Consider the following 27253-nt stretch of genomic DNA (forward strand, 5'->3'; position numbering starts at 1 on the left):
ATGCAAGACGAGCCTGCATTCAAGTCACTGCAGGGATATCCGGCCTTATTTCGAGTCAGGGCATCGCGGTGTCCATTCCACTTGAGGCCGCAAACTCAGGGTCCCTCTCACATAGATAGAGCTGAGAGAAGCCTCCTCTTGAGGTGCTTGTGGTAAGGTGGTATTCCTCTGGAGTCGAAGCCAGGGACTAACCTCTCATCTCAAGTTGCTTTTTGGTCCACGGAGCTCTTTCGTGTTGCTACAGTGACCTCAGGATCCCTCAACCTTGAAGCAGTGTTGTTGGGGTTTCTCTGGAGTGCCATCAAGGAAATCAAGGCTCCTTTCATGTGTGATGTGCAACACGGAATTGCTCTGCACGCAGTGTAGGAGAATCGGGCCTCATCTCGCGGCGAGGGGGAAGTCTCATGGTTTTTCTCGAGTTGCGGCGGGAACCTGGGGTATATTCTCGAGTTACGACGGGGATGGCCCTTCCACCCACGTGTTTGTTCAGCGACGTCAGGACTCCTGCCTAGTTGCGAGGGACAACTCGGGATTCTCCTCGAGGCTTGGCAGGGCAATTGGAACGCCTCTCCAGCTGAGGCGGGAGACCAAGTGTCCCTTTCCACGTGCCACAGGAATCCTGTGACTCCTATCAAGTTTCACGAGGAGTCAGGCATCGTCTCCTTTGGAGGCACTGATCTCCGCGTACCTCTGGAGTTTTCAAAAGATGTGAGGCCTCCGGTCGCGATGAGGTGGGGAACTAGGTCATTCTCTGTGGTCTCCACAGGGGATTCAGACATCCTTTCGTCTTGGGAGATGCAAGACGAGCCTGCATTCAAGTCACTGCAGGGATATCCGGCCTTATTTCGAGTCAGGGCATCGCGATGTCCATTCCACTTGAGGCCGCAAACTCAGGGTACCTCTCACATACATAGAGCTGAGAGAAGCCTCCACTTGAGGTGCTTGTGGTAAGGTGGTATTCCTCTGGAGTCGAAGCCAGTGACTAACCTCTCATCTCGAGTTGATTCATGGTCCACGGAGCTCTTTCATGCTGCTACAGGGACCTCAGGATGCCTCTAGCCTTGAAACAGTGTTCTTGGGGTTTCTCTGGAGTGCCACCAAGGAAATCAAGGCTCCTTTCATGTGTGATGTGCAACACGGAATTGCTCTGCACGCAGTGCAGGGGAATCGGGCCTCATCTCACGGCGAGGGGGAAGTCTCATGGTTTTTCTCGAGTTGCGGCGGGAACCTGGGGTATATTCTCGAGTTACGACGGGGATGGCCCTTCCAGCCACGTGTTTGTTCAGCGACGTCAGGACTCCTGCCTAGTTGCGAGGGACAACTCGGGATTCTCCTCGAGGCTTGGCAGGGCAATTGGGACGCCTCTCCAGCTGAGGCGGGAGACCAAGGGTCCCTTTCCACGTGCCACAGGAATCCTGGGACTCCTATCAAGTTTCACGAGGAGTCAGGCATTGTCTCCTTTGGAGGCACTGATCTCCGCGTACCTCTGGAGTTTTCAAAGGATGTGAGGCCTCCGGTCGCGATGAGGTGGGGAACTAGGTCATACTCTGTGGTCTCCACAGGGGATTCAGACATCCTTTCGTCTTGGGAGATGCAAGACGAGCCTGCATTCAAGTCACTGCAGGGATATCCCGCCTTATTTCGCGTCAGGGAATCGCGGTGTCCATTCCACTTGAGTGCGCAAATTCAGAGTCCCTCTCACATAGCTAGAGCTGAGAGAAGCCTCCTCTTGTGGTGCTTGTGGTAAGGTGGTATTCCGCTGGAGTCGAAGCCAGGGACTAAACTCTCATCGCGAGTTGATTTTTGGTCCACGGAGCTCTTTCGTGTTGCTACAGTGACCTCAGGATCCCTCAAACTTGAAACAATGTTCTTGGGGTTTCTCTGGAGTGCCACCAAGGAAATCAAGTCTCCTTTCATGTGTCATGTGCAACACGGAATTGCTCTGCACGCAGTGCAGGGGAATCAGGCCTCATCTCGCGGCGAGGGGGAAGTCTCATGGTTTTTCTCGAGTTGCGGCGGGAACCTGGGGTATATTCTCGAGTTACGACGGGGATGGCCCTTCCACCCACGTGTTTGTTCAGCGACGTCAGGACTCCTGCCTAGTTGCGAGGGACAACTCGGGATTCTCCTCGAGGATTGGCAGGGCAATTGGGACGCCTCTCCAGCTGAGGCGGGAGACCAAGGGTCCCTTTCCACGTGCCACAGGAATCCTGGGACTCCTATCAAGTTTCACGAGGAGTCAGGCATCGTCTCCTTTGGAGGCACTGATCTCCGCGTACCTCTGGAGTTTTCAAAGGATGTGAGGCCTCCGGTCGCGATGAGGTGGGGAACTAGGTCTTTCTCTGTGGTCTCCACAGGGGATTCAGACATCCTTTCGTCTTGGGAGATGCAAGACGAGCCTGCATTCAAGTCACTGCAGGGATATCCGGCCTTAATTCCAGTCAGGGCATCGCGGTGTCCATTCCACTTGAGGCCGCAAACTCAGGGTCCCTCTCACATACCTAGAGCTGAGAGAAGCCTCCTCTTGAGGTGCTTGTGGTAAGGTGGTATTCCTCTGGAGTCGAAGCCAGGGACTAACCTCTCATCTCGAGTTGATTTTTGGTCCACGGAGCTCTTTCGTGTTGCTACAGTGACCTCAGGATCCCTCTAGCCTTGAAACAGTGTTCTTGGGGTTTCTCTGGAGTGCCATCAAGGAAATCAAGGCTCCTTTCATGTGTGATGTGCAACACCGAATTGCTCTGCACGCAGTGCAGGGGAATCGGGCCTCATCTCGCGGCGAGGGGGAAGTCTCATGGTTTTTCTCGAATTGCGGCGGGAACCTGTGGTATATTCTCGAGTTACGACGGGTATGGCCCTTCCACCCACGTGTTTGTTCAGCGACGTCAGGACTCCTGCCTAGTTGCAAGGGACAACTCGGGATTCTCCTCGAGGCTTGGCAGGGCAATTGGGACGCCTCTCCAGCTGAGTCGGGAGACCAAGGGTCCCTTTCCACGTGCACAGGAATCCTGGGACTCCTATCAAGTTTCACGAGGAGTCAGGCATCGTCTCCTTTGGAGGCACTGATCTCCGTGTTCCTCTGAAGCTTTCAAAGGATGTGAGGCCTCCGGTCGCGATGAGGTGGGGAAGTAGGTCTTTCTCTGTGGTCTCCACAAGGGATTCAGACATTCTTTCATCTTGGGAGATGCAAGACGAGCCTGCATTCAAGTCACTGCAGGGATATCCCGCCTTATTTCGAGTCAGGGCATCGCGGTGTCCATTCCACATGAGGCCGCAAACTCAGGGTCCCTCTCACATACCTAGAGCTGAGAGAAGCCTCCTCTTGAGGTGCTTGTGGTAAGGTGGTATTCCTCTGGAGTCGAAGCCAGGGACTAACCTCTCATCTCGAGTTGATTTTTGGTCCACGGAGCTCTTTCGTGTTGCTACAGTGACCTCAGGATCCCTCTAGCCTTGAAACAGTGTTCTTGGGGTTTCTCTGGAGTGCCATCAAGGAAATCAAGGCTCCTTTCATGTTTGATGTGCAACACGGAATTTCTCTGCATGCAGTGCAGGAGAATCGAGCCTCATCTAGCGGCGAGGGGAAGTCTCATGGTTTTTCTCGAGTTGCGGCGGGAACCTGGGGTATATTCTCGAGTTATGACGGGGATGGCCCTTCCAGCCACGTGTTTGTTCAGCGACGTCAGGACTCCTGCCTAGTTGCGAGGGACAACTCGGGATTCTCCTCGAGGCTTGGCAGGGCAATTGGGACGCCTCTCCAGCTGAGGCGGGAGACCAAGGGTCCCTTTCCACGTGCCACAGGAATCCTGTGACTCCTATCAAGTTTCACGAGGAGTCAGGCATCGTCTAATTTGGAGGCACTGATCTCCGCGTACCTGTGGTGTTTTCAAAGGATGTGAGGCCTCCGGTCGCGATGATGTGGGGAACTAGGTCTTTTTCTGTGGTCTCCACAGGGGATTCAGACATCCTTTCGTCTTGGGAGATGCAAGACGAGCCTGCATTCAAGTCACTGCAGGGATATCCGGCCTTATTTCGAGTCAGGGCATCGCGGTGTCCATTCCACTTGAGGCCGCAAACTCAGGGTCCCTCTCACATACCTAGAGCTGAGAGAAGCCTCCTCTTGAGGTGCTTGTGGTAAGGTGGTATTCCTCTGGAGTCGAAGCCAGGGACTAACCTCTCATCTCTAGTTGATTTTTGGGCCACGGAGCTCTTTCGTGTGGCTACAGTGACGTCAGGATCCCTCTAGCCTTGAAACAGTGTTCTTGGGGATTCTCTGGAGTGCTATCAAGGAAATCAAGGCTCCATTCATGTGTGATGTGCAACACGGAATTGCTCTGCACGCAGTGCAGGGGAATCGGGCCTCATCTCGGGGCGAGGGGGAAGTCTCATGGTTTTTCTCGAGTTGCGGCGGGAACATGGGGTATATTCTCGATTTACGACGGGGATGGCCCTTCCACCCACGTGTTTGTTCAGCGACGTCAGGACTCCTGCCTAGTTGCGAGGGACAACCCGGGATTCTCCTCGAGGCTTGGCAGGCCAATTGGGACGCCTCTCCAGCTGAGGCGGGAGACCAAGTGTCCCTTTCCACATTCCACAGGAATCCTGGGACTCCTATCAAGTTTCACGAGGAGTCAGGCATCGTCTCCTTTGGAGGCACTGATCTCCGCGTCCCTCTGGAGTTTTCAAAGGATGTGAGGCCTCCGGTCGCGATGATGTGGGGAACTAGGTCTTTTTCTGTGGTCTCCACAGAGGATTCAGACATCCTTTCGTCTTGGGAGATGCAAGACGAGCCTGCATTCAAGTCACTGCAGGGATATCCAGCCTTATTTCGAGTCAGGGCATCGCGGTCTCCATTCCACTTGAGGCCGCAAACTCAGGGTCCCTCTCACATACCTAGAGCTGAGAGAAGCCTCCTCTTGAGGTGCTTGTGGTAAGGTGGTATTCCTCTGGAGTCGAAGCCAGGGACTAACCTCTCATCTCAAGTTGATTTTTGGTCCACGGAGCTCTTTTGTATTGCTACAGTGACCTCAGGATCCCTCTAGCCTTGAAACAGTGTTCTTGGGGTTTCTCTGGAGTGCCATCAAGGAAATCAAGGCTCCTTTCATGTTTGATGTGCAACACGGAATTGCTCTGCACGCAGTGCAGGAGAATCGAGCCTCATCTGGCGGCGAGGGGAAGTCTCATGGTTTTTCTCGAGTTGCGGCGGGAACCTGGGGTATATTCTCGAGTTATGACGGGGATGGCCCTTCCAGCCACGTGTTTGTTCAGCGATGTCAGGACTCCTGCCTAGTTGCGAGGGACAACTCGGGATTCTCCCTGAGGCTTGGCAGGGCAATTGGGACGCCTCTCCAGCTGAGGCGGGAGACCAAGGGTCCCTTTCCACGTGCCACAGGAATCCTGGGACTCCTATCAAGTTTCACGAGGAGTCAGGCATCGTCTCCTTTGGAGGCATTGATCTCCGCGTACCTCTGAACATTTCAAAGGATGTGAGGCCTCCTGTCGCGATGAGGTGGGGACTAGGTCTTTCTCTGTGGTCTCCACAGGGGATTCAGACATCCTTTCGTCTTGGGAGATGCAAGACGAGCCTGCATTCAAGTCACTGCAGGGATATCCGGCCTTATTCTGAGCCAGGGCATCGCAGTGTCCATTCCACTTGAGCCCGCAAAATCAGGGTCCCTCTCACATACCTAGAGCAGAGAGAAGCCTCCTCTTGAGGTGCTTGTGGTAAGGTGGTATTCCTCTGGAGTCGAAGCCAGGGACTAACCTCTCATCTCAAGTTGATTTTTGGTCCACGGAAATCTTTAGTGTTGCTACACTGACCTCAGGATCCCGCTAGCCTTGAAACAGTGTTCTTGGGGTTTCTCTGGAGTGCCATCAAGGAAATCAAGGCTCCTTTCATGTGTGATGTGCAACACGAAATTGCTCTCCACGCAGTGCTGGGGAATCGGGCCTCATCTCGCGGCGTGGGGGAAGTCTCATGGTTTTTCTCGAGTTGCGGCGGGAACCTGGGGTATATTCTCGAGTTAGGACGGGGATGGCCCTTTCACCCACGTGTTTGTTCAGCGACGTCAGGACTCCTGCCTAGTTGCGAGGGAAAACTCGGGATTCTCCTCGAGGCTTGGCAGGGCAATTGGGACGCCTCTCCAGCTGAGGCGGGAGACCAAGGGTCCCTTTCCACGTGCCACAGGAATCCTGTGACTCCTATCAAGTTTCACGAGGAGTCAGGCATCGTCTCCTTTGGAGGCACTGATCTCCGCGTACCTCTGGAGTTTTCAAAGGATGTGAGGCCTCCGGTCGCGATGAGGTTGGGAACTAGGTCTTTCTCTGTGGTCTCCACAGGGGATTCAGACATCCTTTCGTCTTGGGAGATGCAAGACGAGCCTGCATTCAAGTCACTTCAGGGATATCTGGCCTTATTTCGAGTCAGGGCATCGCGGTGTCCATTCCACTTGAGGCCGCAAACTCAGCACATAGCTAGAGCTGAGAGAAGCCTCCTCTTGAGGTGCTTGTGGTAAGGTGGTATTCCTCTGGAGTCGAAGCCAGGGACTAACCTCTCATCTCGAGTTGATTCTTGGTCCATGGAGCTCTTTCTTGTTGCTACAGTGACCTCAGGATCCCTCTAGCCTTGAAACAGTGTTCTTGGGGTTTCTCTGGAGTGCCATCAAGGAAATCAAGGCTCCTTTCATGTGCGATGTGCAACACGGAATTGCTCTGCACGCAGTGCAGGGGAATCGGGCCTCATCTCGCGGCGAGGGGGAAGTCTCATGGTTTTTCTCGAGTTGCGGCGGGAACCTGGGGTATATTCTCGAGTTAAGACGGGGATGGCCCCTCCACCCACGTGTTTGTTCAGCGACGTCAGGACTCCTGCCTACTTGCGAGGGACAACTCGGGATTCTCCTCGAGGCTTGGCAGGGCAATTGGGACGCCTCTCCAGCTGAGTCGGGAGACCAAGTGTCCCTTTCCACGTCCCACAGGAATCCTGGGACTCCTATCAAGTTTCACGAGGAGTCAGGCATCGTCTCCTTTGGAGGCACTGATCTCCGTGTATCTCTGGAGTTTTCAAAGGATGTGAGGCCGCCGGTCGCGATGAGGTGGGGAACTAGGTCTTTCTCTGTGGTCTCCACAGGGGATTCAGACATCCTTTCATCTTGGGAGATGCAAGACGAGCCTGCATTCAAGTCACTGCAGGGATATCCGGCCTTATTTCGAGTCAGGGCATCGCGGTGTCCATTCCACTTGAGGCCGCAAACTCAGGGTCCCTCTCACATACCTAGTGCTGAGAGAAGCCTCCTCTTGAGGTGCTTGTGGTAAGGTGGTATTCCTCTGGAGTCGAAGCCAGGGACTAACCTCTCATCTCGAGTTGATTTGTGGTCCACGGAGCTCTTTCGTGTTGCTACAATGACCTCAGGATCCCTCTAGCCTTGAAACAGTGTTCTTAGGGTTTCTCTGGAGTGCCACCAAGGAAATCAAGGCTCCTTTCATGTGTGATGTGCAACACGGAATTGCTCTGCACGCAGTGCAGGGGAATCGGGCCTCATCTCACGGCGAGGGGGAAGTCTGATGGTTTTTCTCGAGTTGCGGCCGGAACCTGGGGTATATTCTCGAGTTACGACGGGAATGGCCCTTCCACTCACGTGTTTGTTCAGCGAAGTCAGGACTCCTGCCTAGTTGCGAGGGACAACTCGGGATTCTCCTCGAGGCTTGGCAGGGCAATTGGGACGCCTCTCCAACTGAGGCGGGAGACCAAGGGTCCCTTTCCACGTGCCACAGGAATCCTGGGACTCCTATCAAGTTTCACGAGGAGTCAGGCATAGTCTCCTTTGGAGGCACTGATTTGCGCATACCTCTGGAATTTTCAAAGGATGTGAGGCCTCCGGTCGCGATGAGGTGGGGAACTAGGACTTTCTCTGTGGTCTCCACAGGGGATTCAGACATCCTTTCGTCTTGGGAGATGCAAGACGAGCCTGCATTCTAGTCACTGCAGGGATATCCGGCCTTATTTCGAGGCAGGGCATAGCGGTGTCCATTCCACTTGAGGCTGCAATCTCAGGGTCCCTCTCACATACCTAGAGCTGAGAGAAGCCTCCTCCTGAGGTGCTTGTGGTAAGGTGGTATTCCTCTGGAGTCGAAGTTAGGGACTAACCTCTCATCTCCAGTTGATTTTTGGTCCATGGAGCTCTTTTGTGTTGCTACAGTGACCTCAGGATCCCTCTAGCATTGAAACAGTGTTCTTGGGGTTTCTCTGGAGTGCCATCAAGGAAATCAAGGCTTCTTTCATGTATGATGTGCAACACGGAATTGCTCTGCACGCAGTGCAGGGGAATCGGGCCTCATCTCGCAGCGAGGGGGAAGTCTCATGGTTTTTCTCGAGTTGCGGCGGGAACCTGGGTTATATTCTCGAGTTACGACGGGGATGGCCCTTCCACCCACGTGTTTCTTCAGCGACGTCAGGACTCCTGCCTAGTTGCGAGGGACAACTCGGGATTCTCCTCGAGGCTTGGCAGGGCAATTGGGACGCCTCTCCAGCTGAGGCGGGAGACCAAGGGTCCCTTTCCACGTGCCACAGTAATCCTGGGACTCCTATCAAGTTTCACGAGGAGTCAGGCATCGTCTCCTTTGGAGGCACTGATCTCCACGTACCTCTGGAGTTTTCAAAGGATGTGAGGCCTCCGGTCGCGATGAGGTGGGGAACTAGGTCTTTCTCTGTGGTCTCCACAGGGGATTCAGACATCCTTTCGTCTTGGGAGATGCAAGACGAGCCTGCATTCAAGTCACTGCAGGGATATCCGGCCTTATTTCGTGTCAGGGCATCGCGATGTCCATTCCACTTGAGGCCGCAAACTCAGGGTCACTCTCACATACCTATAGCTGAGAGAAGCCTCCTCTTGAGGTGCTTGTGGTAAGGTGGTATTCCTCTGGAGTCGAAGCCAGGTAGTAACCTCTCATCTCGAGTTGATTTTTTGTCCACGGAGCTCTTTCGTGTTGCTACAGTGACCTCAGGATCCATCTAGCCTTGAAACAGTGTTCTTGGGGTTTCTCTGGAGTGCCATCAAGGAAATCAAGGCTCCTTTCATGTGTGATTTGCAAGACGGAATTGCTCTGCACGCAGTGCAGGGGAATCGGGCCTCATCTCGCGGCGAGGGGGAAGTCTCATGGTTTTTCACGAGTTGCGGCGGGAACCTGGGGTATATTCTCGAGTTACGACGGGGATGGCCCTTCCACCCACGTGTTTGTTCAGCGACGTCAGGACTCCTGCCTAGTTGCGAGGGACAACTCGGGATTCTCCTCGAGGCTTGGCAGGGCAATTGGGACGCCTCTCCAGCTGAGGCGGGAGACCAAGGGTCCCTTTCCACGTGCCACAGGAATCCTGGGACTGCTATCAAGTTTCAGGAGGAGTCAGGCATCGTCTCCTTTGGAGGCACTGATCTCCGCGTACCTCTGGAGTTTTCAAACGATGTGTGGTCTCCGGTCGCGATGAGGTGGGGAACTAGGTCATTCTCTGTGGTCTCCACAGGGGATTCAGACATCCTTTCGTCTTGGGAGATGCAAGGCGAGCCTGCATTCAAGTCACTGCAGGGATATCCGGCCTTATTTCCAGTCAGGGCATCGCGGTGTCCATTCCACTTGAGGCCGCAAAATCAGGGTCCCTCTCACATACCTAGAGCTGAGAGAAGCTTCCTCTTGAGGTGCTTGTGGTAAGGTGGTATTCCTCTGGAGTCGAAGCCAGGGAGTAACCTTTCATATCGAGTTGATTTTTCGTCCACGGAGCTCTTTCGTGTTGCTGCAGTGACCTCAGGATCCCTCTAACCTTGAAACAGTGTTCTTGGGGTTTCTCTGGAGTGCCATCAAGGAAATCAAGGCTCCTTTCATGTGTGATGTGCAACACGGAATTGCTCTGCACACAGTGCAGGGGAATCGGGCCTCATCTCGCGGCGAGGGGGAAGTCTCATGGTTTTTCTCGAGTTGCGGCGGGAACCTGGGGTATATTCTCGAGTTACGACGGGGATGGCCCTTCCACCCACGTGTTTGTTCCGCGACGGCAGGACTCCTGCCTAGTTGCGAGGACAACTCGGGATTCTCCTCGAGGCTTGGCAGGGCAATTGGGACGCCTCTCCAGCTGAGGCGGGAGACCAAGTGTCCCTTTCCACGTGCCACAGGAATCCTGGGACTCCTATCAAGTTTCAGGAGGAGTCAGGCATCGTCTCCTTTGGAGGCACTGATCTCCGCGTACCTCTGGAGTTTTCAAAGGATGTGAGGCCTCCGGTCGCAATGAGGTGGGGAACTAGGTCTTTCTCTGTGGTCTCCACAGGGGATTCAGACATCCTTTCGTCTTGGGAGATGCAAGACGAGCCTGCATTCAAGTCACTGCAGGGATATCCGACCTTATTTTGTGTCAGGGCATCGCAGTGTCCATTCCACTTGAGGCCGCAAAATCAGGGTCCCTCTCACATACCTAAAGCTGAGAGAAGCCTCCTCTTGAGGTGCTAGTGGTAAGGTGGTATTCCTCTGGAGTCGAAGCCAGGGACTAACCTCTCATCTCGAGTCGATTTTTGATCCACGGAGCTCTTTCGTGTTGCTACAGTGACCTCAGGATTCCTCTAGCCGTGAAACAGTGTTCTTGGGGATTCTCTGGAGTGCCATCAAGGAAATCAAGGCTCCTTGCATGTGTGATGTGCAACACGGAATTGCTCTGCACACAGTGCAGGGGAATCGGGCCTCATCTCGCGGCGAAGGGGAAGTCTCATGGTTTTTCTCGAGTTGTGGCGGGAACCTGGGGTATATTCTCGAGTTACGACAGGGATGGCCCTTCCACACACGTGTTTGTTCAGCGACATCAGGACTCCTGCCTAGTTGCGAGGGACAACTCGGGATTCTCCTCGAGGCTTGGCAGGGCAATTGGGACGCCTCTCCAGCTGAGGCGGGAGACCAAGGGTCCCTTTCCACGTGCCACAGGAATCCTGGGACTCCTATCAAGTTTCACGAGGAGTCAGGCATCGTCTCCTTTGGAGGCACTGATCTCCGCGTACCTCTGGAGTTTTCAAAGGATGTGAGGCCTCCGGTCGCGATGAGGTGGGGAACTAGGTCATTCTCTGTGGTCTCCACAGGGTATTCAGACATCCTTTCGTCTAGGGAGATGCAAGACGAGCCTGCATTCAAGTCACTGCAGGGATATCCGGCCTTATTTCGCATCAGGGAATCGCGGTGTCCATTCCACTTGAGGCTGCAAACTCAGGGTCCCTCTCACATACCTAGAGCTGAGAGAAGCCTCCTCTTGAGGTGCTTGTGGTAAGTGGTATTCCTCTGGAGTCGAAGCCAGGGACTAACCTCTCATCTCGAGTTGATTTTTCATCCACGGAGCTTTTTCGTGTTGCTACAGTGACCTCAGGATCCCTCTAGCCTTGAAACAGTGTTCTTGGGGTTTCTCTGGAGTGCCATCAAGGAAATCAAGGCTCCTTTCATGTGTGATGTGCAACAGGGAATTGCTCTGCACTCAGTTCAGGGTATCGGGCCTCATTTTGCGGCGAGGGGGAAGTCTCATGGATTTTCTTGAGTTGCGGCGGGAACCTGGGGTATATTCTCGAGTTACGACGGGGATGGCCCTTCCACCCACGTGTTTGTTCAGCGACGTCAGGACTCCTGCCTAGTTGCGAGGGACAACTCGGGATTCTCCTCGAGGCTTGGCAGGGCAATTGGGACGCCTCTCCACCTGAGGCGGTAGACCAAGGGTCCCTTTCCACGTGCCACAGGAACCCTGGGACTCCTATCAAGATTCACGAGGAGTCAGGCATCGTCTCCTTTGGAGGCACTGATCTCCACGTACCTCTGGAGTTTTCAAAGGCTGTGAGGCCTCCGGTCGCGATGAGGTGGGGAACTAGGTCTTTCTCTGTGGTCTCCACAGGGGATTCAGACATCCTTTCGTCTTGGGAGATGCAAGACGAGCCTGCATTCAAGTCACTGCCGGGATATTCGGCCTTATTTCGAGTCAGGGCATCGCGGTGTCCATTCCACTTGAGGCCGCAAACTCAGGGTCCCTCTCACATAGCTAAAGCTGAGAGAAGCCTCCTCTTGAGGTGCTTGTGCTACGGTGGTATTCCTCTGGAGTCGAAGCCAGGGACTAACCTCTCAACTCGAGTTGATTTTTGGTCCACGGAGCTCTTTCGTGTTGCTACAGTGACCTCAGGATCCCTCTAGCCTTGAAACAGTGTTCTTGGGGTTTCTCTGGAATGCCATCAAGGAAATCAAGGCTCCTTTGATGTGTGATGTGCAAGACGGAATTGCTCTGCACGCAGTGCAGGGGAATCGGGCCTCATCACGCGGCGAGTGGGAAGTCTCATGGTTTTTCTCGATTTGCGGCGGGAACCCTGGGTATATTCTCGAGTTACGTCGGGGATGGTCTTTCCACCCACGTGTTTGTTCAGCGACGTCAGGACTCCTGCCTTGTTGCGAGGGACAACTCGGGATTCTCCTCGAGGCTTAGCAGGGCAATTGGGACACCTTTCCAGCTGAGGTAGAAGACCAAGGGTCCCTTTCCCCGTGCCACAGGAATTCTGGGGCTCCTATCAAGTTTCACGAGGAGTCAGGCATCGTCTCCTTTGGAGGCACTGATCTCCGCGTACCTCTGGAGTTTCAAAGAATGTGAGGCCTCCGGTCGCGATGAGGTGGGGAACTAGTTCTTTTTCTGTGGTCTCCACAGGGGATTCAGACATCCTTTCGTCTTGGGAGATGCAAGACGAGCCTGCATTCAAGTCACTGCAGGGATATCCGGCCTTATTTCGAGTCAGGGCATCGCGGTGTCCATTCCACTTGAGGCCGCAAATCAGGGTCCCTCTCACATACCTAGAGCTGAGAGAATCCTCCTCTTGTCGTGCTTCTGGTAAGGGGGTATTCCTCTGGAGTCGAACCCAGGGACTAACCTCTAATCTCGTGTTGATTTTTGGTCCACGGAGCTCTTTCGTGTGGCTACAGTGACCTCAGGATCCCTCTAGCCTTGAAACAGTGTTCTTGGGGTTTCTCTGGAGTGCCATCAAGGAAATCAAGGCTCCTTTCATGTGTGATGTGCAACACGGAATTGCTCTGCCCGCAGTGCAGGGGAATCGGGCCTCATGTCGTGGCGAGGGGGAAGTATCATGGTTTTTCTCGAGTTGCGGCGGGAACCTGGGGTATATTCTCGAGTTACGACGGGGATGGCCCTTCCACCCACGTGTTTGTTCAGCGACGTCAGAACTCCTCCCTAGTTGCGAGGGACAACTCGGGATTCTCCTGGGGGCTTCGCAAGGCAATTGGGACGCCTCTCCAGCTGAGGCGGGAGACCAAGGGTCCCTTTCCACGTGCCACAGGAATCCTGGGACTCCTATCAAGTTTCACGAGGAGTCAGGCATCGTCTCCTTTGGAGGCACTGATCTCCGCGTACCTCTGGAGTTTTCAAAGGATGTGAGGCCTCCGGTCGCGATGAGGTGGGGAACAAGGTCTTTCTCTGTGGTCTCCACAGGGGATTCAGACATCCTTTCATCTTGGGAGATGCAAGATGAGCCTGCATTCAAGTCACTGCAGGGATATCCGGCCTTATTTCGCGTCAGGGCATCGCAGTGTCCATTCCACTTGACCGCAAAATCAGGGTCCCTCTCACATACCTAGAGCTGAGATAAGCCTCCTCTTGAGGTGCTTGTGGTAAGGTGGTATTCCTCTGGAGTCGAAGCCAGAGACTAACCTCTCATCTTGAGTTGATTTTTGTGCCACGGAGCTCTTTCATGTTGCTACAGTGACCTCAGGATCCCTCTAGCCTTGAAACAGTGTTCTTGGGGTTTCTCTGGAGTGCCATCAAGGAAATCAAGGCTCCTTTCATGTGTGATTTGCAACACGGAATTGCTCTGCACGCAGTGCAGGGGAATCAGGCCTCATCTCGCGGCGAGGGGGAAGTCTCATGGTTTTTCTCGAGTTGCGGCGGGAACCTGGGGTATATTCTCGAGTTACGACGGGGATGGCCCTTCCACACACGTGTTTGTTCAGCGACGTCAGGACTCCTGCCTAGTTGCGAGGGACAACTCGGGATTCTCCTCGAGGCTTGGCAGGGCAATTGGGACGCCTCTCCAGCTGAGGCGGGAGACCAAGGGTCCCTTTACACGTGCCCCAGGAATCCTGGAACTCCTATCAACTTTCACGAGGAGTCAGGCATCGTCTCCTTTGGAGGCACTGATCTCCGCATACCTCTGGAGATTTCAAAGAATGTGAGGCCTCCGGTCGCGATGAGGTGGAGAACTAGGTCTTTTTCAGTGGTCTCCACAGGGGATTCAGACATCCTTTCATCTTGGGAGATGCAAGACGAGCCTGCATTCAAGTCACTGCAGGGATATCCGGCCTTATTTCGAGTCAGAGTATCGCGGTGTCCATTCCACTTGAGGCCGCAAACTCAGGGTCCCTCTCACATACCTAGAGCTGAGAGAAGCCTACTCTTGAGGTGCTTGTGGTAAGGTGGTATTCCTCTGGAGTCGAAGCCAGGGACTAACCTCTCATTTCGAGTTGATTTTTGGTCCACGGAGCTCTTTCGTGTTGCTACAGTGACCTCAGGATCCCTCTAGCCTTGAAACAGTGTTCTTGGGGTTTCTCTGCAGTGCCATCAAGGAAATCAAGGCTCCTTTCATGTGTGATGTGCAACACGGAATTGCTCTGCATGCAGTGCAGGGTATCGGGCCTCATTTTGCGCCGACGGGGAAGTCTCATGGTTTTCTCGAGTTGCGGTGGGAACCTGGGGTATATTCTCGAGTTACGACGGGGATAGCCCTTCCACCCACGTGTTTGTTCAGCGACGTCAGGACTCCTGCCTAGTTGCGAGGGACAACTCGGGATTCTCCTCGAGGCTTGGCAGGGCAATTGGGACGCCTCTCCAGCTGAGGCGGGAGACCAAGGGTCCCTTTCCACGTGCCACACAAATCCTGGAACTCCTATCAACTTTCACGAGGAGCCAGACATCGTCTCCTTTGGAGGCACTGATCTCCGCGTACCTCTGGAGTTTTCAAAGGATGTGAGGCCTCTGGTCGCGATGAGGTGGGGAACTAGGTCTTTTTCTGTGGTCTCCACAGGGGATTCAGACATCCTTTCATCTTGGGAGATGCAAGACGAGCCTGCATTCAAGTCACTGCAGGGATATCCGGCCTTATTTCGAGTCAGGGCATCGCGGTGTCCATTCCACTTCAGGCCGCAAACTCAGGGTCCCTATCACATACATAGAGCTGAGAGAAGCCTCCTCTTGAGGTGCTTGTGGTAAGGTGGTATTCCTCTGGAGTCGAAGCCAGGGACTAACCTCTCATCTCGAGTTGATTTTTGGTCCACGGAGCTCTTTCGTGTTGCTACAGTGACCTCAGGATCCCTCTAGCCTTGAAACAGTGTTCTTGGGGTTTCTCTGGAGTGCCATCAAGGAAATGAAGGCTCCTTTCATGTGTGATGTGCAACACGGAATTGCTCTGCACGCAGTGCAGGGGAATCGGCCCTCATCTCGCGCCGAGGGGGAAGTCTCATGGTTTTTCTCGAGTTGCGGCGGGAACCTGGGGTATATTCTCGAGTTACGTCGGGGATGGTCCTTCCACCCAGGTGTTTGTTCAGCGACGTCAGGACTCGTGCCACGTTGCGAGGGACAACTCGGGATTCTCCTGGCGGCTTGGCAGGGCAATTGGGACGCCTCTCCAGCTGAGGCGGGAAACCAAGTGTCCCTTTCCACGTGCCACAGGAATCCTGGGACTCCTATCAAGTTTCACGAGGAGTCAGGCATCGTCTCCTTTGGAGGCACTGATCTCCGCGTACCTCTGGAGTTTTCAAAGAATGTGAGGCCTCCGGTCGCGATGAGGTGGGGAACTAGTTCTTTTTCTGTGGTCTCCACAGGGGATTCAGACATCCTTTCGTCTTGGGAGATGCAAGACGAGCCTGCATTCAAGTCACTGCAGGGATATCCGGCCTTATTTCGAGTCAGGGAATCGCGGTGTCCATTCCACTTGAGGCCGCAAATCAGGGTCCCTCTCACATACCTAGAGGTGAGAGAAGCCTCCTCTTGTCGTGCTTCTGGTAAGGTGGTATTCCTCTGGAGTCGAAGCCAGAGACTAACCTCTCATCTTGAGTTAATATTTGAGCCACGGAGCTCTTTCATGTTGCTACAGTGACCTCAGGATCCCTCTAGCCTTGAAACAGTGTTCTTGGGGATTCTCTGGAGTGCCATCAAGGAAATCAAGGCTCCTTTCATGTGTGATGTGCAACACGGAATTGCTCTGCACGCAGTGCAGGGGAATCGGGCCTCATCTGGCGGCGAGGGGGAAGTCTCATGGTTTTTCTCGAGTTGCGGCAGGAACCTGGGGTATATTCTCGAGTTACGACGGGGATGGCCCTTCCACCCACGTGTTTGTTCAGCGACGACAGGACTCCTTCCTAGTTGCGAGGGACAACTCGGGATTCTCCTCGAGGCTTGGCAGGGCAATTGGGACGCCTCTCCAGCTGAGGCGGAAGACCAAGTGTCCCTTTACACGTGCCCCAGGAATCCTGGAACTCCTATCAACTTTCACGAGGAGTCAGGCATCGTCTCCTTTGGAGGCACTGATCTCCGCATACCTCTGGAGTTTTCAAAGAATGTGAGGCCTCCGGTCGCGATGAGGTGGGGAACTAGGTCTTTTTCTGTGGTCTCCACAGGGGATTCAGACATCCTTTCATCTTGGGAGATGCAAGACGAGCCTGCATTCAAGTCACTGCAGGGATATCCGGCCATATTTCGAGTCAGAGCATCGCGGTGTCCATTCCACTTGAGGCCGCAAACTCAGGGTTCCTCTCACATACCTAGAGCTGAGAGAAGCCTACTCTTGAGGTGCTTGTGCTAAGGTGGTATTCCTCTGGAGTCGAAGCCAGGGACTAACCTCTCATTTCGAGTTGATTTTTGGTCCACGGAGCTCTTTCGTGTTGCTACAGTGACTTCAGGATCCCTCTAGCCTTGAAACAGTGTTCTTGGGGTTTCTCTGGAGTGCCATCAAGGAAATCAAGGCTCCTTTCATGTGTGATGTGCAACACGGAATTGCTCTGCATGCAGTGCAGGGGAATCTGGCCTCATCTCGTGGCGAGGGGGAAGTCTCATGGTTTTTCTCGAGTTCCGGCAGGAACCTGGGGTATATTCTCGAGTTACGACGGGGATGGCCCTTCCAACCACGTGTTTGTTCAGCGACGTCAGGACTCCTGCCTAGTTGCGAGGGACAACTCGGGATTCTCCTCGAGGCTTGGCAGGGCAATTGTGACGCCTCTCCAGCTGAGGCGGGAGACCAAGGGTCCCTTTCCACGTGCCACAGGAATCCTGGGACTCATATCAAGTTTCATGAGGAGTCAGGCATCGTCTCCTTTGGAGGCACTGATCTCCGCGTACCTCTGGAGTTTTCAAAGGATGTGAGGCCTCCGGTCGCGATGAGGTGGGGAACTAGTTCTTTTTCTGTGGTCTCCACAGGGGATTGAGACATCCTTTCGTATTGGGAGATGCAAGACGAGCCTGCATTCAAGTCACTGCAGGGATATCCGGCCTTATTTCGAGTCAGGGCATCGCGGTGTCCATTCCACTTGAGGCCGCAAACTCAGGGTCCCTCTCACATACCTCGAGCTGAGAGAAGCCTCCTCTTGAGGTGATTGTGGTAAGGTGGTATTCCTCTGGAGTCGAAGCCAGGGACTAACCTCTCATCTCGAGTTGATTTTTGTCCATGGAGCTCTTTCGTGTTGCTACAGTGACCTCAGGATCCCTCTAGCCTTGAAACAGTGTTCTTGGGGTTTCTCTGGAGTGCCATCAAGGAAATCAAGGCTCCTTTCATGTGTGATGTGCAACACAGAATTGCTCTGCACGCAGTGCAGCGGAATCGGGCCTCATCTCCCGGCGAGGGGGAAGTCTCATGGTTTTTCTCGAGTTGCGGCGGGAACCTGGGGTATATTCTCGAGTTACGACGGGGATGGCCCTTCCACACACTTGCTTGTTCAGCGACGTCAGAACTCCTGCCTAGTTGCGAGGGACAACTCGGGATTCTCCTCGAGGCTTGGCAGGGCAATTGGGACGCCTCTCCAGCTGAGGGGGGAGACCAAATGTCCCTCTCCACGTGCCACAGGAATCTTGGGTCTCCTATCAAGTTTCACGAGGAGTCAAGCAACGTCTCCTTTGGAGGCACTGATCTCCGCGTACCTCTGGAGTTTTCAAAGGATGTGAGTCCTCCGGTCGCGATGAAGTGGGGAACTATGTCTTTCTCTGTGGTCTCCACAGGGGATTCAGACATCCCTTCGTCTTGGGAGATGCAAAACGAGCCTGCATTTAAGTCACTGCAGGGATATCCGGCCTTATTTCGAGTCAGGGCATCGCGGTGTCCATTCCACTTGAGGCCGCAAACTCAGGGTCCCTCTCACATCGCTAGAGCTGAGAAAAGCCTCCTCTTGAGGTGCTTGTGGTAAGGTGGTATTCCTCTGGAGTCGAAGCCAGGGACTAACCTCTCATCTCGAGTTGATTTTTGGTCCACGGAGCTCTTTCGTGTTGCTACAGTGACCTCAGGATCCCTCTAGCCTTGAAACAGTGTTCTTGGGGTTTCTCTGGAGTGCCATCAAGGAAATCAAGGCTCCTTTCATGTGTGATGTGCAACACGGAATTGCTCTGCACGCAGTGCAGTGAAATCGGGCCTCATCTCGCGGCGAGGGGGAAGTCTCATGGTTTTTCTCGAGTTGCGGCGGGAACCTGGGGTATATTCTCGAGTTACGACGGGGATGGCCCTTCCAGCCACGTGTTTGTTCAGCGACGTCAGGACTCCTGCCTGGTTGCGAGGGACAACTCAGGATTCTCCTCGAGGCTTGGCAGGGCAATTGGGACGCCTCTCCAGCTGAGGCGGGAGACCAAGGGTCCCTTTCCACGTGCCACAGGAATCCTGGGACTCCTATCAAGTTTCACGAGGAGTCAGGCATCGTCTCCTTTGGAGGCACTGATCTCCGCATACCTCTGGAGTTTTCAAAGAATGTGAGGCCTCCGGTCGCGATGAGGTGGAGAACTAGGTCTTTTTCAGTGGTCTCCACAGGGGATTCAGACATCCTTTCATCTTGGGAGATGCAAGACGAGCCTGCATTCAAGTCACTGCAGGGATATCCGGCCTTATTTCGAGTCAGAGTATCGCGGTGTCCATTCCACTTGAGGCCGCAAACTCAGGGTCCCTCTCACATACCTAGAGCTGAGAGAAGCCTACTCTTGAGGTGCTTGTGGTAAGGTGGTATTCCTCTGGAGTCGAAGCCAGGGACTAACCTCTCATTTCGAGTTGATTTTTGGTCCACGGAGCTCTTTCGTGTTGCTACAGTGACCTCAGGATCCCTCTAGCCTTGAAACAGTGTTCTTGGGGTTTCTCTGCAGTGCCATCAAGGAAATCAAGGCTCCTTTCATGTGTTATGTGCAACACGGAATTGCTCTGCATGCAGTGCAGGGTATCGGGCCTCATTTTGCGCCGACGGGGAAGTCTCATGGTTTTCTCGAGTTGCGGTGGGAACCTGGGGTATATTCTCGAGTTACGACGGGGATAGCCCTTCCACCCACGTGTTTGTTCAGCGACGTCAGGACTCCTGCCTAGTTGCGAGGGACAACTCGGGATTCTCCTCGAGGCTTGGCAGGGCAATTGGGACGCCTCTCCAGCTGAGGCGGGAGACCAAGGGTCCCTTTCCACGTGCCACACAAATCCTGGAACTCCTATCAACTTTCACGAGGAGCCAGACATCGTCTCCTTTGGAGGCACTGATCTCCGCGTACCTCTGGAGTTTTCAAAGGATGTGAGGCCTCTGGTCGCGATGAGGTGGGGAACTAGGTCTTTTTCTGTGGTCTCCACAGGGGATTCAGACATCCTTTCATCTTGGGAGATGCAAGACGAGCCTGCATTCAAGTCACTGCAGGGATATCCGGCCTTATTTCGAGTCAGGGCATCGCGGTGTCCATTCCACTTCAGGCCGCAAACTCAGGGTCCCTCTCACATACCTAGAGCTGAGATAAGCCTCCTCTTGAGGTGCTTGTGGTAAGGTGGTATTCCTCTGGAGTCGAAGCCAGAGACTAACCTCTCATCTTGAGTTGATTTTTGGGCCACGGAGATCTTTCATGTTGCTACAGTGACCTCAGGATCCCTCTAGCCTTGAAACAGTGTTCTTGGGGTTTCTCTGGAGTGCCATCAAGGAAATCAAGGCTCCTTTCATGTGTGATGTGCAACACGGAATTGCTCTGCACGCTGTGCAGGGGAATCGGGCCTCATCTCGCGGCGAGGGGGAAGTCTCATGGTTTTTCTCGAGTTGCGGCGGGAACCTGGGGTATATTCTCGAGTTACGACGGGGATGGCCCTTCCACACACGTGTTTGTTCAGCGACGTCAGGACTCCTGCCTAGTTGCGAGGGACAACTCGGGATTCTCCTCGAGGCTTGGCAGCGCAATTGGGACGCCTCTCCAGCTGAGGCGGGAGACCAAGGGTCCCTTTACACGTGCCCCAGGAATCCTGGAACTCCTATCAACTTTCACGAGGAGTCAGGCATCGTCTCCTTTGGAGGCACTGATCTCCGCATACCTCTGGAGTTTTCAAAGAATGTGAGGCCTCCGGTCGCGATGAGGTGGGGAACTAGGTCTTTTTCAGTGGTCTCCACAGGGGATTCAGACATCCTTTCGTCTTGGGAGATGCAAGACGAGCCTGCATTCAAGTCACTGCAGGGATATCCGGCCTTATATCGAGTCAGGGCATCGCGGTCTCCATTCCACTTGAGGCCGCAAACTCAGGGTCCCTCTCACATACCTAGAGCTGAGATATGCCTGCTCTTGAGGTGCTTGTGGTAAGGTGGTATTCCTCTGGAGTCGAAGCCAGGGAGTAACCTCTCATCTCGAGTTGATTTTTGGTCCACGGAGCTCTTTCGTGTTGCTACAGTGACCTCAGGATCCCTCTAGCCTTGAAACAGTGTTCTTGGGGTTTCTCTGGAGTGCCATCAAGGAAATCAAGGCTCTTTTCATGTGTGATGTGCAACACGGAATAGCTCTGCACGCAGTGCAGGGGAATCGGGCCTCATCTCGCAGCGAGGGGGAAGTCTCATGGTTTTTCTCGAGTTGCGGCGGGAACCTGGGGTATATTCTCGAGTTACGACGGGGACGGGCCTTCCACACACGTGTTTGTTCAGCGACGGCAGGACTCCTGCCTAGTTGCGAGGGACAACTCGGGATTCTCCTCGAGGCTTGGCAGGGCAATTGGGACGCCTCTCCAGCTGAGGCGGGAGACCAAGGGTCCCTTTCCACGTGCCACAGGAATCCTGGGACTCCTATCAAGTTTCACGAGAAGTCAGGCATCGTCTCCTTTGGAGACACTGATCTCCGTGTACCTCTGGAGTTTTCAAAAGTTGTGAGGCCTCCGGTCGCGATGAGGTGGGGAAGTAGGTCTTTCTCTGTGGTCTCCACAGGGGATTCAGACATCCTTTCGTATTGGGAGATGCAAGACGAGCCTGCATTCAAGTCACTGCAGGGATATCCGGCCTTATATCGAGTCAGGGCATCGTGGTATCCATTCCACTTGAGGCCGCAAACTCAGGGACCCTCTCACATATCTAAAGCTGAGAGAAGCCTCCTCTTGAGGTGCTTGTGGTAAGGTGGTATTCCTCTGGAGTCGAAGCCAGGGACTAACCTCTCATCTCGAGTTGATTTTTGGTCCACGGAGCTCTTTCTTGTTGCTACAGTGACCTCAGGATCCCTCTAGCCTTGAAACAGTGTTATTGGGGTTACTCTGGAGTGCCATCAAGGAAACCAAGGCTCCTTTCATGTGTGATGTGCAACACGGAATTGCTCTGCATGCAGTGCAGGGGAATCGGGCCTCATCTCGCGGCGAGGGGCAAGTCTAATGGTTTTACTCGAGTTGCGGCGGGAACCAGGGGTATATTCTCGAGTTACGACGGGGATGGCCCTTCCACACACGTGTTTGTTCAGCCACGTCAGGACTCCTGCCTAGTTGCGAGGGACAACTCGGGATTCTCCTCGAGGCTTGGCAGGGCAATTGGGACGCCACTCCAGGTGAGGCGGGAGACCAAGCGTCCCTTTCCCCGTGCCACAGGAATCCTGGGACTCCTATCAAGTTTCACGAGGAGTCAGGCATCGTCTCCTTTGGAGGCACTGATCTCCGCGTACTTCTGGAGTTTTCAAAGAATGTGAGGCATCTGGTCGCGATGAGGTGGGGAACTAATTCTTTTTCTGTGGTCTCCACAGGGGATTCAGACATCCTTTCGTCTTGGGAGATGCAAGACGAGCCTGCATTCAAGTCACTGCAGGGATATCCGGCCTTATTTCCAGTCAGGGCATCGCGGTGTCCATTCCACTTGAGGCCGCATATCAGGGTCCCTCTCACATACCTAGAGCTGAGAGAAGCCTCCTCTTGAGGTGCTTGTGGTAAGGTGGTATTCCTCTGGAGTTGAAGCCAGGGACGAACCTCTCATCTCGAGTTGATTCTCGGTACACGGAGCTCTTTCGTGTTGCTACAGTGACCTCAGTTTCCCTCTAGCCTTGAAACAGTGTTCTTGGGGTTTCTCTGTAGTGCCATCAAGGAAATCAAGACTCATTTCATGTGTGATGTGCAACAGGGAATTGCTCTGCACACAGTGCAGGGTATCGGGCCTCATTTTGCGGTGAGGGGGAAGTCTCATGGTTTTTCTCGAGTTGCTGTGGGAACCTGGGGTATATTCTCGCGTTACGACGGGGATGGCCCTTCCACCCACGTGTTTGTTCAGCGACGTCAGGACTCCTGCCTAGTTGCGAGGGACAACTCGGGATTCTCCTCGAGGCTTGGCAGGGCAATTGGGATGCCTCTCCAGCTGAGGAGGGAGACCAAGGGTCCCTTTCCACGTGCCACAGGAATCCTGGGACTCCTATCAAGTTTCACGAGGAGTCAGGCATCGTCTCCTTTGGAGGCACTGATCTCCCCGTACCTCTGGAGTTTTCAAAGGATGTGAGGCCTCCGGTCGCGATGAGGTGGGGAACTAGGTCTTTCTCTGTGGTCTCCACAGGGGATTCAGACATCCTTTCGTCTTGGGAGATGCAAGACGAGCCTGCATTCAAGTCACTGCAGGGATATCCGGCCTTATTTCGAGTCAGGGCATCGCGGTGTCCCTTCCACTTGAGGCCGCAAATCAGGGTCCCTCTCACATAGCTAGAGCTGAGAGAAGCCTCCTCTTGAGGTGCTTGTGGTAAGGTGGTATTCCTCTGGAGTCGAAGCCAGGGACTAACCTCTCATCTCGAGTTGATTTTTGGTCCACGGTGCTCTTTCATGTTGCTACAGTGACCTCAGGATTCCTCTAGCCTTGAAACAATGTTCTTAGGGTTTCTCTGGAGTGCCATCAAGGAAATCAAGGCTCCTTTCATGTTTGATGTGCAACACGGAATTGCTCTGCAGGCAGTGCCGGAGAATCGGGCCTCCTCTCGCGGCGAGGGGGAAGTCTCATGGTTTTTCTCGAGTTGCGGCGGGAACCTGGGGTATATTCTCGAGTTACGACGGGAATGGCCCTTCCAACCACGTGTTTGTTCAGCAACGTCTGGACTCCTTCCTAGTTGCGAGGAACAATTCGGGATTCTCCTCGAGGCTTGACAGGGCAATTGGGACGCCTCTCCAGCTGAGGCGGGAGACCAAGGGTCCCTTTCCACGTGCCACAGGAATCCTGGGACTCCTATCAAGTTTCACGAGGAGTCAGGCATCGTCTCCTTTGGAGGCACTGATCTCCGCGTACCTCTGAAGTTTTCAAAGGATGTGAGGCCTCCGGTCGCGATGAGGTGGGGAACTAGGTCTTTCGCTGTGGTCTCCACAGGGGATTCAGAAATCCTTTCGTCTTGGGAGATGCAAGACGAGCCTGCATTCAAGTCCCTTCATGGATATCCGGCCTTATTTCGAGTCAGGGCATCCCGGTCTACATTCCACTTGAGGCCGCATACTCAGGGTCTCTCTCACATACCTAGAGCTGAGAGAAGCCTCCTCTTGAGGTGCTTGTGGTAAGGTGGTATTCCTCTGGAGTCGAAGCCAGGGACTAACCTCTCATCTCGAGTTGATTTTTGGTCCACGGAGCTCTTTCTTGTTGCTACAGTGACCTCAGGATCCCTCTAGCCTTGAAACAGTGTTCTTGGGGTTTCTCTGGAGTGCCATCAAGGAAATCAAGGCTCCTTTGATGTGTGATGTGCAAGACAGAATTGCTCTGCACGCAGTGCAGGGGAATCGGGCCTCATCTCGCGGCGAAGGGGAAGTCTCATTGTTTTTCTCGAGTTGCGGCGGGAACCTGGGGTATATTCTCGAGTTACGACGGGGATGACCCTTCCACCCACGTGTTTGTTCAGCGATGTCAGGACTCCTGCCATGTTGCGAGGGACAACTCGGGATTCTCCTCGAGGCTTGGCAGGGCAATTGGGATGCCTCTCCAGCTGAGGCGGGAGACCAAGGGTCCCTTTCCACGTGCCACAGGAATCCTGGGACTCCTATCAAGTTTCACGAGGAGTCAGGCATCGTCTCCTTTGGAGGCACTGATCTCCGCGTACCTCTGGAGTTTTCAAAGGATGTGAGGCCTCCGGTCGCGATGAGGTGGGGAACTAGGTCTTTCTCTGTGGTCTCCACAGGGGATTCAGACATCCTTTCGTCTTGGGAGATGCAAGACGAGCCTGCATTCAAGTCACTGCAGGGATATCCGGCCTTATTTCGAGTCAGGGCATCGTGGTATCCATTCCACTTGAGGCCGCAAACTCAGGGACCCTCTCACATATCTAAAGCTGAGAGAAGCCTCCTCTTGAGGTGCTTGTGGTAAGGTGGTATTCCTCTGGAGTCGAAGCCAGGGACTAACCTCTCATCTCGAGTTGATTTTTGGTCCACGGAGCTCTTTCGTGTGGCTACAGTGACCTCAGGATCCCTCTAGCCTTGAAACAGTGTTCTGGGGGTTTCTCTGGAGTGCCATCAAGGAAATCAAGGCTCCTTTCATGTGTGATGTGCAACACGGAATTACTCTGCATGCAGTGCAGGGGCATCAGGCCTCATTTTGCGGCGAGGGGGAAGTCTCATGGTTTTTCTCGAGTTGCGGCGGGAACCTGGGGTATATTCTCGAGTTACGACGGGGATGGCCCTTCCACCCACGTGTTTGTTCAGCCATGTCAGGACTCCTGCCTAGTTGCGAGGGACAACTCGGAATTCTCCTCGAGGCTTGGCAGGGCAATTGGGACGCCTCTCCAGCTGAGGCGGGAGACCAAGGGTCCCTTTCCCCGTGCCACAGGAATCCTGGGACTCTTATCAATTTTCAGGAGGAGTCAGGCATCGTCTCCTTTGGAGGCACTGATCTCCGCGTACCTCTGGAGTTTTCGAAGAATGTGAGGCCTCTGGTCGCGATGAGGTGTGGAACTAGGTCTTTCTCTGTTGTCTCCACAGGGGATTCAGACATCCTTTCATCTTGGGAGATGCAAAACGAGCCTGCATTTAAGTCACTGCAGGGATATCCGGCCTTATTTCGAGTCAGGGCATCGCGATCTCCATTCCACTTGAGGCGGCAAACTCAGGGTCCCTCTCACATAGCTAGAGCTGAGAGAAGCGTCCTCTTGAGGTGCTTGTGGTAAGGTGGTATTCCTCTGGAGTCAAAGCCAGGGACTAACCTCTCATCTCGAGTTGATTTTTGGTCCACGGAGCTCTTTCGTGTTGCTACAGTGACCTCAGGATCCCTCTATCCTTGAAACAGTGTTCTTGGGGATTCTCTGGAGTGCCATCAAGGAAATCAAGGATCCTTTCATGTGTGATGTGCAACACGCAATTGCTCTGCACGCAGTGCAGGGGAATCGGGCCTCATCTCGCGGCGAGGGGGAAGTCTCATGGTTTTTCTCGAGTTGCGGCGGGAACCTGGGGTATATTCTCGAATTACGACGGAGATGGCCCTTCCACCCATGTGTTTGTTCAGCGACGGCAGGACTCCTGCCTAGTTGCGAGGGACAACTCGGGATTCTCCTGGGGGCTTGGCAGGGCAATTGGGACGCCTCTCCAGCTGAGGCGGGAGACCAAGTGTCCCTTTCCACGTGCCACAGGAATCCTGGGACTCCTATCAAGTTTCACGAGGAGTCAGGCATCGTTTCCTTTGGAGGCACTGATCTCCGTGTACCTCTGGAATTTTCAAAAGATGTGAGGCCTCCGGTCGCGATGAGGTGGGGAAGTAGGTCTTTCTCTGTGGTCTTCACAGGGGATTCAGACATCCTTTCATCTTGCGAGATGCAAGACGAGCCTGCATTCAAGTCACTGCAGGGATATCCGGCCTTATATCGAGTCAGGGCATCGCGGTGTCCAGTCCACTTGAGGCCGCAAAATCAGGGTCCCTCTCACATACATAGAGCTGAGAGAAGCCTCCTCTTGAGGTGCTTGTGGTAAGGTGGTATTCCTCTGGAGTCGAAGCCAGGGACTAACCTCTCATCTCGAGTTGTTTCTTGGTACACGGAGCTCTTTCCTGTTGCTACAGTGACCTCAGTTTCCCTATAGCCTTGAAACAGTGTTCTTGGGGTTTCTCTGGAGTGCCATCAAGGAAATCAAGTCTCCTTTCATGTGTGATGTGCAACAGGGAATTGCTCTGCACACAGTGCAGGGTATCGGACCTCATTTTGCGGCGAGGGGGAAGTCTCTTGGTTTTTCTCGAGTTGCTGTGGGAACCTGGGGTATATTCTCGAGTTACAATGGGGATGGCCCTTCCACCCACGTGTTTGTTCAGCGACGGCAGGACTCCTGCCTAGTTGCGAGGGACAATTCGCGATTCTCCTCGAGGCTTGGCAGGGCAATTGGGACGCCTCTCCAGCTGAGGCGGGAGACCAAGGGTCCCTTTCCACGTGCCACAGGAATCCTGGGACTCCTATCAAGGTTCACGAGGAGTCAGGCATCGTCTCCTTTGGAGGCACTGATCTCCGCGTACCTCTGGAGTTTTCAAAGGATGTGAGGCCTCCGGTCGCGATGACGTGGGGAACTAGGTCATTCTCTGTGGTCTCCACAGGGGATTCAGACATCCTTTCGTCTTGGGAGATGCAAGACGAGCCTGCATTCAAGTCACTGCAGGGATATCCGGCCTTATTTCGAGTCAGGGCATCGCGGTATCCATTCCACTTGAGGCCGCAAACTCAGGGTCCCTCTCACATACCTAGAGCTGAGAGAAGCCTCCTCTTGAGGTGCTTGTGGTAAGGTGGTATTCCTCTGGAGTCGAAGCCAGGGACTAACCCCTCATCTCGAGTTGATTTTTGGTCCAC

This window comes from Cervus elaphus, chromosome 10 (genome assembly GCF_910594005.1).
Source record: "Cervus elaphus chromosome 10, mCerEla1.1, whole genome shotgun sequence".
Taxonomy (NCBI): Eukaryota; Metazoa; Chordata; class Mammalia; order Artiodactyla; family Cervidae; genus Cervus; species Cervus elaphus.